We start from the raw sequence: 13,629 nt of genomic DNA, 5'->3' as shown, positions 1-13,629 counted from the left end.
CTTGCTCAGCTCCCTCCCTACCTCCCTTTCCTTCCCTTAGGCCAGGAGGGATCACTAGAGGGGAATTAACCAGAACAGGAGGACAACTAATGCACACACCCATCTACAACTCATAATGCGAAGCTAGTCACTATGCTGAGTAGCCTTCCTGACACATGGCCTTGCTGCAACAAGTTTGATTTAATGTGGAAAGGGAGTGGTAGGGTGGTGGGAGAGACAGTGTGTGTGTGTGTTTTAATTTAGGTTGATTAGAGTGTGTCTCATTTTGTAGCTTCAGTCTCCATGCTGTGATGAGTTACTGATGAATTCAGCCCCAGAGCTGGACCCTGTGCATGGTGGGGTGGAGAAAGGTGGAGAGCTGAATCCAAAGATACCTGGCCCAGGACTGAAAAAGCTGCCTGGAGGCATGTGGGCAAATTGAGATGGATGTTTTGCTGGATATGGGGAACACTGAGAATGGGACTCATGGAGCTGGAATCCCTGAGGGGGTGGGACCCTGGGCGCCCCAGTGGTTGCTGCACAGCCTAGTTTGAGGGTCACTGGTCACTGGTGCTACACCCTCCTCATGCTACAAAAGCGTGATGACTCACCCAGGGTTACCCTATGAGTGGGTGGCACAGCTGGAACCAGAACCCAGGTTTCTAGATGTCCCAGCCTCCTGACTCTTTTCATCACATGAGGCTGTAGCTTGAGAGGAGGGTGGCAGGTGGGGACTGCCTGGTGCCTTGACTGAACCTGGGTCAAACAGAGCCCACTTTAACTTTCACAACCTGGAAGGAAAATGGCCCCTTCTGCCTAAACTCCTGAAGGCAGCAACACAATGCTGAGGACACATTTTGTGTTTCAGAACCCACCCAGAGGAGCCTGGCCATTCTGCCTCTCGTGGCCACTGTGCTGACTGCCCGCTTCTCCAGACCCCTGTCACAGCTCCCGAGGAAAACCCTGAATTTCTCTGATAGAGTAAATGGAGCAAGGTAAGAAAATGAAGGGTGGAGGTGACCTTGAGGGTTACACTTTCTGGGCAAAGCAGAGCTCTTCACACATAATAAGGCTTGACTCTCAAAGGTGTCCCTCAATAGCGGCTGTCCACCAGCAAAGGACACTCAGAGGTGTTGTCGGAAGACAGACCTTCCCATGTCACACAAGGCACCGAAGAATATCTTTCATCAGATTTTTGTTTTAAACTTTTTATTTTGAAGTAACTCTACACTTATACAAAAGTTGTAAAAATAGTACAAAAGTTTCCCGTAACCCCTTCTTCGCCTAACTTCCCAAGTGTTAACATCTTACAAAACCATAGTGCAGTTATCCAAACCAGGAAATTACCACTGATATAATACTATTAACTAATCTGCAGACTTGATTCAAGTTTCACCAGATGGCCCACGAATGGACATTTTCCTGGTCCAGGATCCAAACCAGGGTTCCCAGTACATTTAGTTGTCATGTCTCCTTACTCTCTTCCTGTCAGGGGCAGTTCCTCAGTCTTGACCTTAACACCTTGGAAGAATGTCTCTCAGTGTGGGCTGTGGGATGTCCTCGTGTTTAGATTCAGGTTTGTGTGTTTGGAAGAAACCCACTCAGGTGAGGTGGTGCCCTTCTTAGTGCATCACATCAGGAGTCACAGATCTCATTACTTTAATCACCTGGTTAATGGCTCTTTTAAAATCTCGCACATGAAACTATAGTTAACTAAAATGTCGTGAGACTTCACTGAACTGTGTGATTTAGAGAAAGCATTAAGTACAAAGTAAACAAGCAGCTCTTCTTCTTTGAGAGCTTCTGGAAATTGCCTTTTCCAAGGGAATTTAGTGTGCTCTGCTACCTCATTTTCTTCTTTTGCAGCTAAAGCAAGGAAAAACATAATGCCCTTTCTTTTATATTTGAGAGGAGTGAAATCACGTGGCAGGTTAAATTCAAAGACCCAGCAGCTAGAAAATTGATGGTTATTTTCTGTGCCAATAAATATATCTAGAAGAACATGCATTGAGGTTTTTAGCAACATTTGCTTAAAAGCATTTCCATAGGATACAGAAGCTTGGTTGGACGTGAGGCTTCAACTGCTGGAGGACATCATATAAGAAGAGTTGATATCCCATCAAAGAGGGAATGTAGCTTGATTCTGTTAAAGGGCTTTTGAAAGATTTGCTGTAATTTTTTTCAGTGAATGACTCACAGAAATGATGAAATCTGTCTCAAAAATGGCTTTCAGAGATTTCTGGAGATTTTTTTATGGAGGAGAAAATAATCCCAAAGGAAGTTTAAATACTTTTACAAAGATTTTATCCTCAAATTAAAGGGAGTGATACAACCATTCTGTACCCATACAAACATTCTTTTTTTCACTTGAGTACAGTATTCAATAAATCACATGAAATATTCAATGCTTTATTATTTTAAAAAATTAAAGGGAAGTGAGGCATTAGTCAAGCTTCTGGCTCATTTGAAGGGAGAGAAAGGCTATCCCAGGAGACTCTGAGTCTTCTGGAAGGATTGTAGAAATCACCTGGTTAGGCTGAGGGGTTGGGCACAGGGTGGTCAGGGGCAGAGCTGAGTCAGAGTGCATTAGCTGTCCTCCAGGAAAAGTTGTCAGCAGAGGTCAGGGAGGGAGACCCAGATGTGTGAGGTGGAAGGAATGGTGGGTGATCACTGTGCCTGGATCAGACAGGAGGTCTTTGGGTGGCCCGATCATTTTGCTTGAATCTCGATTGGAAGGGGCCTCATGCTCCAGTCCCCACCTGTGGGTGATCCTTTGATCTCATCCTTAACAAGTGACCTTACAGCCTCTATTTGAATATCTCCAGCCATGGGGTAGTCAGTACCTCTCACAGCAGACCTGTCTTTGGACAGTGCTATTATAAAGTCCTTCTTCATACTGGGCACAAATCTTTCCTCTGTAAATGCCACCCCTTGTTCCTGGGTCTGCCTTCTGTATTCATACTGAACAAGTTAATCTCTTATTCCTGGGGATACTATGCCATTCTAATACCCCTGACTTCTCTTATTGCATCTGCATGTTTTTTCATTGCTCATCTCCCATGGTTTTCCCACTCAGCATCCAGGTTTCCCACGTGAATGATGCCCATTTGGCCTGAGCTCTTTCTTGAGATGTGGTGCCCCAAACAGAACACCCCCCTCCCCTACCCTACATGGCTCAGAGCAGCAGTCACCTGGTACACAGCACCTATCCAGATGAAACCTCCCCCAGAAGTGGCCGGATGCAGTCCCTGCCCTGACAACCTGCTCTGCTTCCTGGCTCTATATAGCCCTCAGATTTTGGATTTCTCAAGGCTCTGGCTCCGCCCAGGACACTACTTCCCGGATTCTGGTTACACACACCAGCTGGCTCAGCCCCAGTGCTCAGCTCTGCCTGCCCAGGCATGGCATGTAATACTCCAGGGCAGCCTGACCTGGGCAGAATGGAGAGTGGCCCTTGCCTCCCTATTCCTGTCCAGCCTAGGCCCACATAGCTTCTTTTGGCAGCCACATCAGTTGTGATTCGTAGTTGATCAGACTAATTTTTTTTCACAGGTGCTGCTGTGTGAGACCTCCTTCCTCCCCAGCTGCCCTTGCGTCATCCACATTTGTCCTTCCTAAACCCATCTTGTTAGATTCAGGCTGTCAAGCTGACTCCTGACTCCTCTCAGCAGAAAGCTGGGTAACTGGTTATCGTTGCTGATTCGTGACGGAAGGAACAAAAGAGATAGAGGCATAGACTGGAAGGAGGGAAGAGAAGCCAGCATTAATGCCTTGGCCAGCACAGGGTGGTGTCTCGAATGTGGCCCGGTGAGTTCCTGGATGCCAGTGCTCCGGGGGCCAGCTGGTTCTTCCACAGGCCTGTGGGAAAATGCCGGATTGCAACCTCTCCACCCCATCTGATTGCTCTTCTAAGTTAGGATGGAAATCAGCAAGCTCTCGTTCTCTGAATCTGGAGGCCACCTCTTTGGGATTCACCCCTTGGCAAGTTTACTGCCTACCCTGAGTATAACTTGTACCACCTGTGAGACTGGCATAGCCCTTAGAGTAAGTGGTTTGGGCAACCAGCAGTTTGCTGCCACCATAAGACCCTCCCGGGGAGAGGTGACCCTCCAGGGCAATGCTCGCTATTTTGTATTATGGGACTCGGACTTAACCCCTCAGGGGCATTCTTAGCCTTGATAAGCCAATGTATCAGGACTGCATCGCAATTAGAAGGGCAAAGACTTCCAGAAGGCCAGGGCTGGAGAGGTATCAGTGGACCCAGGCTTCTTATCTCCTTCTGCTCTGTCATCCTGATGGTGGCCCTCACCTTGGCTGCCGCGATGTTCCTCCACCTCCAGCCTCAGTCCAGGCAGGAAGAAGCAAAGCAGCATGGAAGAAGGGAGGAGCTGCCCCTGCCTCAGGAGAGCAAAACTCTCCTGGCAATCATTGCAGACTTCTGCTCGCACCTTATGGACCAGGGGTAGGTCACATGATTGCTGGGTAGGCGATAGTCTGGAAAGAATTGGGCACATTGGTACCCCAGACAACATTTTGGTATTGAGACAGATGAGAAGAATAGATTTTAGCAGCAAACAGTAGTGTCTGCCTTGGCTGGGCTGTGGCCTAGGGCTGATTTTGTCCCCGGAGATATTAGGACTTGGCAGTCAAGAGGCTTGAAAAGGAAACCCCATGGGGAAAAAGTCCTTTTTCTCTTTTCCTAAGGCAGCAGTTACAAACTCTGGTTGCAAGTTAGAATCACCTAGAGCGCAGTGGGGAAAAAAAATCCCCGTGCCCCACCCCTGGGGACTCGGATTTCATTCATTAGGCGTGAGGCCAACCATGGGAATGGTTTAAAAAGCTTCCTTGGTTCCTTAGTTCTTCTTCAACTATTTTGGGAAGAATTTCAATCGCATACAAAAGTAGAAGGTGGTAAATTGATCCCTGGTGTACCTGGGCTTCAACAGTTATCAGCTCATGACCAGTCTTGTTTCATCTGTGTTCCCACCCACTTTCCTCCCCCTCCCTCTACTGGATTGTTTCAAAGCAAATCCTGGACATCATGTTGGTGTTTAGGTATCTATTGCTAAATGGTAAGATCTCTTTTTAATAACGTAAGCACATAAGCATGATCGTTTTACCAAGTGATTCTAGTAAACAATCAGGGAGGAGAACCTAAGAACAGCTGCTCTGGACCTACATCAACCAGGTGTTTCCCAGTACTGCCTGTACTGGAATCAGGTGTTGGTTTAACATGCAGATTTCCAGGGGCCACCCCATCCTACTGAATCAGAATGTCAATCAGGGACTTGGGAGCCTGCATTTTAACAAGCTTCCCAGGTGCTTGTTAACTAAAGTTAAAGAATTGAGGTGCTAAGGCCTTCCTAGCCCCAAGGGCCCTCTGAACTGAGAAGTAGCCCCAAGCCAGGGATCCCGTAGCACCTGCAGGAGCTGCAAAGTGAGAGAAGAAATAAGAGCAGGATGAGGCAGTCCCAGCAGTGGCCAAAGGGAAAGGCTGAGAAACCAAGTGGTGTCCAGGAGGGCGCTCCTGTGTCAGCTGGAGCTCCCCAGCAGTGTTCTTGGCCCTCACCTTATCAGGGTCCTGCCTCTTGGGGATTGGGTGTGGAGGGATGGAGCCTAGTGCTCTCTGGAGAAGTAGAAATATGCCATTGATAGCTGGGTATGAGCAGTAGCGCCTGGTATAATACACCCCGAGATAGTCAAGTTTGTGTGGATATATTTGAATATGGGGAAGTGGATTAGAGAAAATCTGGCAACAAATCAGTTTGAAATAATTTTTTTTCTTGCTGTGACCTTTTTGTTACTTTTTAAAATATCAAATAGTACAAAAGGATGGCAGGGGACAAGGACAGTTCTGCCAGGGGCACCTTGTTCTTTTTGTACAGCAAATCCTGGGGTTATGGTAAAACAATGATTGATTTTAGGTAAAGTCATTTAACTAGTTTTGGGTGTAGTGACCTTACCACTCTGCTTACTTGTGACCAATGCCCCCACCAGGGGTAGTGTCAGAGAAAGCCAAGTAGGAGCCAGGACTTACATTCCCACCCAGTAGTAATAAGGAACCCTGCCTGCTTGGGGTGGGGAGTGGGGGGTGGAGGAGTGTCAGAGGACACCTAGTAGAGACGGAGAGTTAGGACTTCCTCCATCTCTCAGCAGTAATGAGACCATACACCCCCATACAGTGGAGAGCAGTAGTGAGGCACTCCGACCTCTCACAGCCAGGGAGGTATTGGTGAAGACCCAGTGGGAAGCCGGAACTCCCATCCGTACCCAGCAGTAACTCCTTCCAACTTACTTTATGAAGCTAGTATTAGCTGATTCCAAAACCAGACAAAGACCGTACAAAACAGAGGACTGCAGACCAATAGCCCTCATGAATATAGGTGCCAAAATTCTTAAAATATTAGCCAGTAGAATTCAGCAATATGTGAAAAGAATTGTAAGCCATGAAAAAGTGAATTTGTTCCAGGGCTGCAAAGATGGCTTGTTGCTAAAAATCAGTTAATGTAATCCACCAAACTGAAAGCCAAAGAAGAAAAATCACATGAATCTATTATTGCAGAAAAAGCAAAATTTAACATTCATTTGTGATAAACACTCTCAGAAAAATAGGCATAGATGGAAACTTCCTAAACTTGATAAAGAGCATCTATGAAAACCATGCAGCTAACATATTTCCTGGTGAAAGACTGAATGCCTTCTCCCTAAGATGGGAGCAGGGCAAGAATGTCCACTCTCACCACTGACTCACCATAGTGCAATAAGGAAGTGCAATAAAGCAAGAAAAGGAAATAAAAGTCATACAGGTTGTAAAAGAAGAAATAAAACTATCCCTATTTGCAGATTACATGATGGACTACATAGAAAATCCCAAGGAATCCACAGAGCACTCCTAGAACTAATAACTGAGTTCAGCAGGACACAGATACAAGATAACACGCACAAGTCAGTGTATTTCTATATCCTAGCAATGAACTGTGGATATCAAAATCTAAAATAATACCATTTACAGTTGCTCAAAAGAATGAGTTACTTAGGTATAAATACAACAAATTATACAGGATTTGTACATTGAAAACGATACAATACTGATGAAAGAAATCAAAGATCTAATAAATGGAGACCCACACTATGTTCAGGGTTTGAAAGACTCAAAAAAGTAAAGATGTTGACTTTCTCTAAATTGATATACAAGTGTAGCACGATTTCTATCAAAATCCCAGTCAGATTTTTATAGAAAAAGACAAGATTGTTCTAAAATTTATATGAAAAGGCAAAGGAAACAGAATAGCAAAAACAATTTTGAAAAAGAAAAATAAGGTGGGAGCGCATAGCTTAATGAAACAGAGAATCCAGAAATAAAAGCGCGTGGATGTGCCCAACCGATGTTTGACAAAGGTGCAAAAGCAATTCAATGGAGGAAAGATAACATTTTCAAAAAATGGTGCTGGAGCATGGATATTCATAGGCAAAAACGAAAACAACCAACTTTGACTTCTTTCACATTTTATACAAAAGTTAACTCACGATGGATCATGGACTTAAATTATAAAACACAAGACTAGGGACTTCCCTGGATGTCCAGTGGTTAAGACTCCGACCTTCCAATGCAAGGGACACGGGTTCGATCCTCGGTTGGGGAACTAAGATCCCACATGCCTCGTGGTATGGCCAAAAAATGAAAAAACAGAAAAAAAAACAAACAACCCAAGACTGTAAATCTTTTAGAAAAAAACAGGAGAAAATCTTTGGGTTGGGGCATAGGCAAAGAGTTCTGAAACTTGACACCAAAATATGATTGATCCATAAAAGGAAAAATTGAATAATCAGACTTCATCAAAATGAAACACTGTTTCCCTACATAAAGGTCCTGTTAAGAGGATGAAAAGACAAGTTATAGACTAGGAGATAATATTTGCATACCACATATGCAACAAAGGACTAGCATCTAGAACATATAAAGAACTCTCAAAACTCAATAGTGAAAGAACAAACACTCCAATTACAATAGAATATGCACAAAAGACATAAAGAGACATTTTAATCAAAGGGGATATACTGATGGCAAATAAGCACACGGAAAGATTTTCAACATCATTAGCCATTAGAGAAATGCAAATTAAGACCACAGTGGATAGCTTTACACAGTTACCAGCATGGTTAAAATAAAAAATAGTGATACCACCAAATGCTGGCAAGGATATGGGGAAACTGGATCACTGCTGGGAATGTAGAATGCTATAGCCACTCTGGAAAACAGTTTAAAAGTTTCTTAAAAAACTGAACATGCAACTACCGTATGACCCAGCAATTGCTCTTCTGGGCATTTACCCAAGAGAAAAACAGGTTCACACAAAACCTGTACAGGAACGTTCCTGGCCGCTTTATTTGTAATAGCCCTAAATTGGAAGCAACCCAGATGGCCTTCAATAGTTGAATGGTTAAACGAACTGTGGTACAGGATACCATAGAATACAATTTAGCAATAAAAAGGAACAAATTATTGATACATGCGACAATAGACAATCAGATAAATCTCTAGGGAATTACGTTGCGTGAAAAAAGCCAATTCCAAAAGGTTAATATTCTATGACTCCATTCTTGAAATGACAGAATTATAGAGGTGGAGAACAGATTAGTGGTTAAAGAGGATGTGGGAGTGGGTGTGGCTATAAAAGGATAACACAGGATCCTTGTGGTGGTGGAACTGTTCTGTATTTTCACTGCATATGTCAATATCCTGGTTGTGATATTGTACTAGAGTTTTGCAAGATGTTACCATTAGGGGAAATTGGGTAAAAGGTACAGGGCATCTCTCTGTATTCTTAACTTCATGTGAATCTAGAATTATTTCAAAATAAAAATACTATCAGGAAGCCATGTAAAACCTAAGGGTTAAGACGTTGCATTTGCAGAAGGCTTTGTTAACAGAGGTCTATCACTGGAAGGCTCTTCCTACACAGTGGCAAAAATGTCCACTGCAACTGCTGGCCCACTTTGTCCCAGACTAGTAAACTGTAGGAAACAGGCCCTCCTCCTAAGTGGTACCAGCAGGTTGGCCTCAGGGGTTTGGGGTGGGAGTAGTGAGTAGGGTGGGTACTGGTGCCTGAGGGCCTGTTGAGTTGCTTCCACCCCAGAACAGGGTCTGCTGTGACCACAGCCTCTGCTCATGGCTTTCTTTCCTCTTGCAGAGGCTCGCTGCTGTTCCACTCTGCCTCCTTTGTCCCTGTTGACCGTCGGACTTAGACGCTGCTTCGGTGAACCCAGTGAGTGGCAGCCCGGCTATCTGGGAGCCAGCCAGCTGGTCGGAGCCCTTCTCCCTGGGCTCCCACGCCCTGACCCACCCTCAGAGTAAGGGCTTCAGTGCTTCGAGGGCACTCAGAGCCACTCTCTCACTCGCTGAACAACCCCTGCCCCATCAAATGAAGTTAGGGGTTAAGAGTTTAGACTCCGAAATCTCTCAGTCCTTCTTTCAGTTCCAGGTCTATCGCTAATTATGTTGGGCATTTTAAAATGTCTATTTCCTCACTTGTAACGTGATATAATAATCATACTTATTGTATGGAGTTACTGTGAGAATTAAAATAACGCATACACAGTGCCTTGCCCATGGTAAGTACTCAGTACTTGACGATGAAGATGACAGTGATGATGGTGATGGTGATGATGGTGATTGTAGATGAGGAAACTGAGGTCCAGAAAGAGGAGGTCACTTCCCCAAGCAATATTGCTAGTTGGTGGTAGAGTCTGGGTTAGAACCTGGTCTCTTGATTCTGAGTCCAAGCATTTCTACTATACCAGGATGCTTCTCCAAACAGCAAGAGACAAGTGGGGAGGGCCAGGCCTGGCCCACTCAGGAAGCCCTAATTTTTACTGCCTAGAGGAGGCCTAGTCATTCAGCCCTCAGGATCCTGGGTTCCTAATGTGGGGTCTGACCTTTTAAAACAGGTTGCCAGCAAAGCTGTCTTGGTCACAGGCTGTGACTCTGGATTTGGGTTCTCCTTGGCCAAGCATCTGCATTCAAAAGGCTTCCTTGTATTTGCTGGCTACTTGATGAAGGTAAGAGATGGGTCATCTTCATAATCATTGTCCTTTTTTTTTTTTTTTTTGCGGTACGCGGGCCTCTCACTGTTGTGGCCTCTCCCCTTGCGGAGCACAGGCTCCGGACACGCAGGCTCAGTGGCCATGGCTCACGGGCCTAACCACTCTGCGGCATGTGGGATCTTCCCGGACCGGGGCACGAACCTGTGTCCCCTGCATCGGCAGGCGGATTCTCAACCATTGCGCCACCAGGGAAGCCCATCATTGTCCTTTTATACATAGTCATTGTTTGGTAGGGTTTTAAAATTGCAATCAAATACATACAAAATAAAATTTACCATCTTAACCACTTTTAAGCGTACTGTTCAGCGGTGTTAAATATATTCACATTGTTTTACAACCATCACCTCCATCCATCCCCGTAACACTTTTCATCTTGCAAAACTGAAAGTCTATACCTAATATAAACAATAACTGCCCATTCTCCCCTCCAGTCCCTGGCAACCACCATTACAATTTCTGTCTTTATGAATTTGACTACTCTAAGTACCTATTATAAGTGGACTCGTGCAGTGTTTGTCTTTTTGTGACTGGCATAATGTCCTCAAGGTTCATCCATGCTGTAGCATATTACAGAATTTCCTTCCTTTTTAAGGCTGAGTAATATTCCACTGTGTGTATATGCCGTATATTGCTTATCCATTCATCTGTCAATGGACATTTGGGTTTCTTCTACATTTTGGCTATTGTGAATAATGCCGTTATGAACATGGGTGTACAAATATCTCTTCAAGATCCTGCTTTCGATTCTTTGAGGTATATACCCACAAGTAGAATTACTGGATCATACGATGATTTTATCTTAAATTGTTTGAGGAACTGCCACACTGTTTTCCACAGTGATTATACCATTCTACATTCCTACCAACAGTGCACAAGGGTTCCAATTTCTCTATATCCTTGCCAATACTTGTTGTTTTCTGGGGTTTTTTTCTGATAATAGTCATCATAATAGGTGTGAGGTGATATCTCATTGTAGTTTTGATTTGCATTTCCCTCATAATTTTTGATGTTGAGAACCTTTTCATGTGCTTACTGGCCATTCATAGATCTTCCTTAGAGAAATGTCTATTGAAGTCCTTTGCCCATTTCTTAACGGTATGTTTTTGTTGTTGTTTGTTGAGTTTTAGGAGTTCTCTATATATTCTGGATATTAAAGCCTTATCAGATATGTGATTTGCAAATATTTTCTCCCAGTCTGTGGGTTGCCTTTTTACTCTGGGGATAGTGTCTATGATATACAAAATTTTAAAATTTTTATGAAGTCTAATTTGCCTATTTTTAATTTTGTTACTTGCGCCTTTGGTGTCATATCCAAGAAATCACTGCCAAATCCAATGTCATGAGGTTTTGCCCTGTGTTTCTTCTAAGAGTTTTATTGTTTTGGTCTTACATGTAGGTTCTTGATCCATTTTGAGTTAATTTTTGTGTGTGGTATTAGGTAAGGGTCCAACTTCATTCTTTTACATGTGGATATCCACTTTTCCCAGTACCACTTGTTGAAAAGACTGTCCTTTCCCCAGTGAGTGGTCAAGGTACACTTGTCAAAAATCATTTGACCATATATATGAGGGTTTATTTCTGGGCTCTCAATTCTATTCCATTGGTCTGTCTTTATGCCAGTACTAGACTATTTTGATTACTGTAGCTTTGTAGTAAGTTTCGAAATCAATAAGTCTGAGTCTTCCAGTTTTGTTCTTCTTTTTCAAGTTTGTTTTGGCTATTTGGAGTCCCTTGAGATTCCATATGAATTTTAGGATAGGTTTCTCTTTCTCTAAAAAAACATCATTACGATTTTGACAGGTATTGGATTAAATCTGTGGATTGTTTTGGGTAGTATTGACATTTTAACAGTATTAAGTCATCCGATCCATGAACACAGGATGTGTTTCCATTTATTTCTTTCACCTTTAATTTCTTTCAGAAATGTTTTGTGGTTTTCATTGTGCAAGTCTTTTGCCTTCTTGGTTAAGCTAATTCCTAAGTATTTTATTCTTTTTTGATGCTATTGTCAATGGAATTGTTTTTGTCATTTCCTTTTCAGATTGTTCATTGTTTGTGTGTAGAAATGTGCCTGATTTTTGTGTGACTTTTATCCTGCTACTGTGCTGAATTCACTTGTTATTTCTAACAGGGTTTTACTTTTGTGGAATCTTTAGGGTTTTCTACATGTAAGATCATATCATCTGCAAGCAGATAGTTTTACTTCTTCCTTTCCAGTTTGGATATCTTTCATTTCTTTCTCTTGCCTAATTGCTCTGGCTAAAACTTCCAGTAATATGTCGAATAGAAGTGGTTAGGTTGGCCAAAATCAACCGCAGTTTACTATCCATACAGTCTCCTGGAAGTTGCAAGCCTTCAACAGATTCTAGAATTTCAAAATAGTTACATTAGAGAGATTCTGCCAGTGCACTTATTGTCTAGGTGGGGAGACAGATTCCTGGTGGTTCCTAGTCTGCCATCTTCCCAGAATCTTATTTCAAGCTGAGTATTTAATATCAGTACTGCCCAGAACCTGGGCCAGTGTTTGTAGTTGTTTTTTAATTGCCTTCCCAACAACTGGCTCATCTGTTGCTTACAACAGCTGATATCTTTTCCATTCACTTCAGTGTCTCTTGTTCTTCATAGCTTCATTCATTCATTCATTCATTCATTCATTTGCCAAATGCTAATGATGTTCCTGACACTTTGCTAGGTGCTGAAGAAGAGTAAGACCTGATCTCTGTCCCCAAGGAGCATTTTCCAGTGGTGATGGGACAGCCATGCACAGACACAACTGGAAGAATTAGAGTGGAGAGTGTTCTCAGGGTTGTGCAAAGAATGTTTAATGAGAATGCACAGAAGGAAGGGATTGACTCTGGCATGACAAAAGGGGTGACATTTGTTCTGGGCCATGGAGAATGAATAATGCTGTCATAGGTGGAAACTGGGAGGAATGACCTGTCAGACAGAAGGAGTAACCTAACCATAGGCTTGGAAGTATGAGGCTCCACTGGGACTCATAAAGTGGAATTTAGGATGCATGAAAGGAAGCATTGGGACATGAAGCTGCAAAAGTAATTGGGAGACAATTCCCCTAATCTAGCAAGTTCTGCAACATTTACCACAATCCATTTTTAGAACATTTCCAACTTTCAAAAATTTCCCTCTTGATCATTTGCACACCTACCCACACCTACCTCTAGTTCTAGGTAGCCACTGATTTCTGCCTCTTTAGATTTGCCTTTCTGGACTATTCAAATAAATGGAATCATACAATGAGTAGTCTTATGTGCCAGGTTTATTAGCATAATATGTTTGAGATTCATTCATATTGTAGAATGTATCAGTAGTTCATTCCTTTTTACTACTGGTTGGTATTTTATTGTATGGATATGGTACATTAAAAAATTCACTAGTTGATAGATATTTGGATAAAAATGTTTGGATTTTTGGCCATTGTGACTAATGTCACTATGAACATTCATATACATGTCTCTGTGTAGACATGTGTTTTTACCTGGTTCCTTTTAATGGAATTTAGACACCAACATCTGGGCATTAGATGTT

This window comes from Aethalodelphis obliquidens, unplaced genomic scaffold, assembly GCF_003676395.1.
Source record: "Aethalodelphis obliquidens isolate GAN/ISIS:26980383/991018 unplaced genomic scaffold, ASM367639v1 scaffold1, whole genome shotgun sequence".
Lineage (NCBI taxonomy): Eukaryota > Metazoa > Chordata > Mammalia > Artiodactyla > Delphinidae > Aethalodelphis > Aethalodelphis obliquidens.
This window is presented reverse-complemented; position numbering follows the sequence as displayed.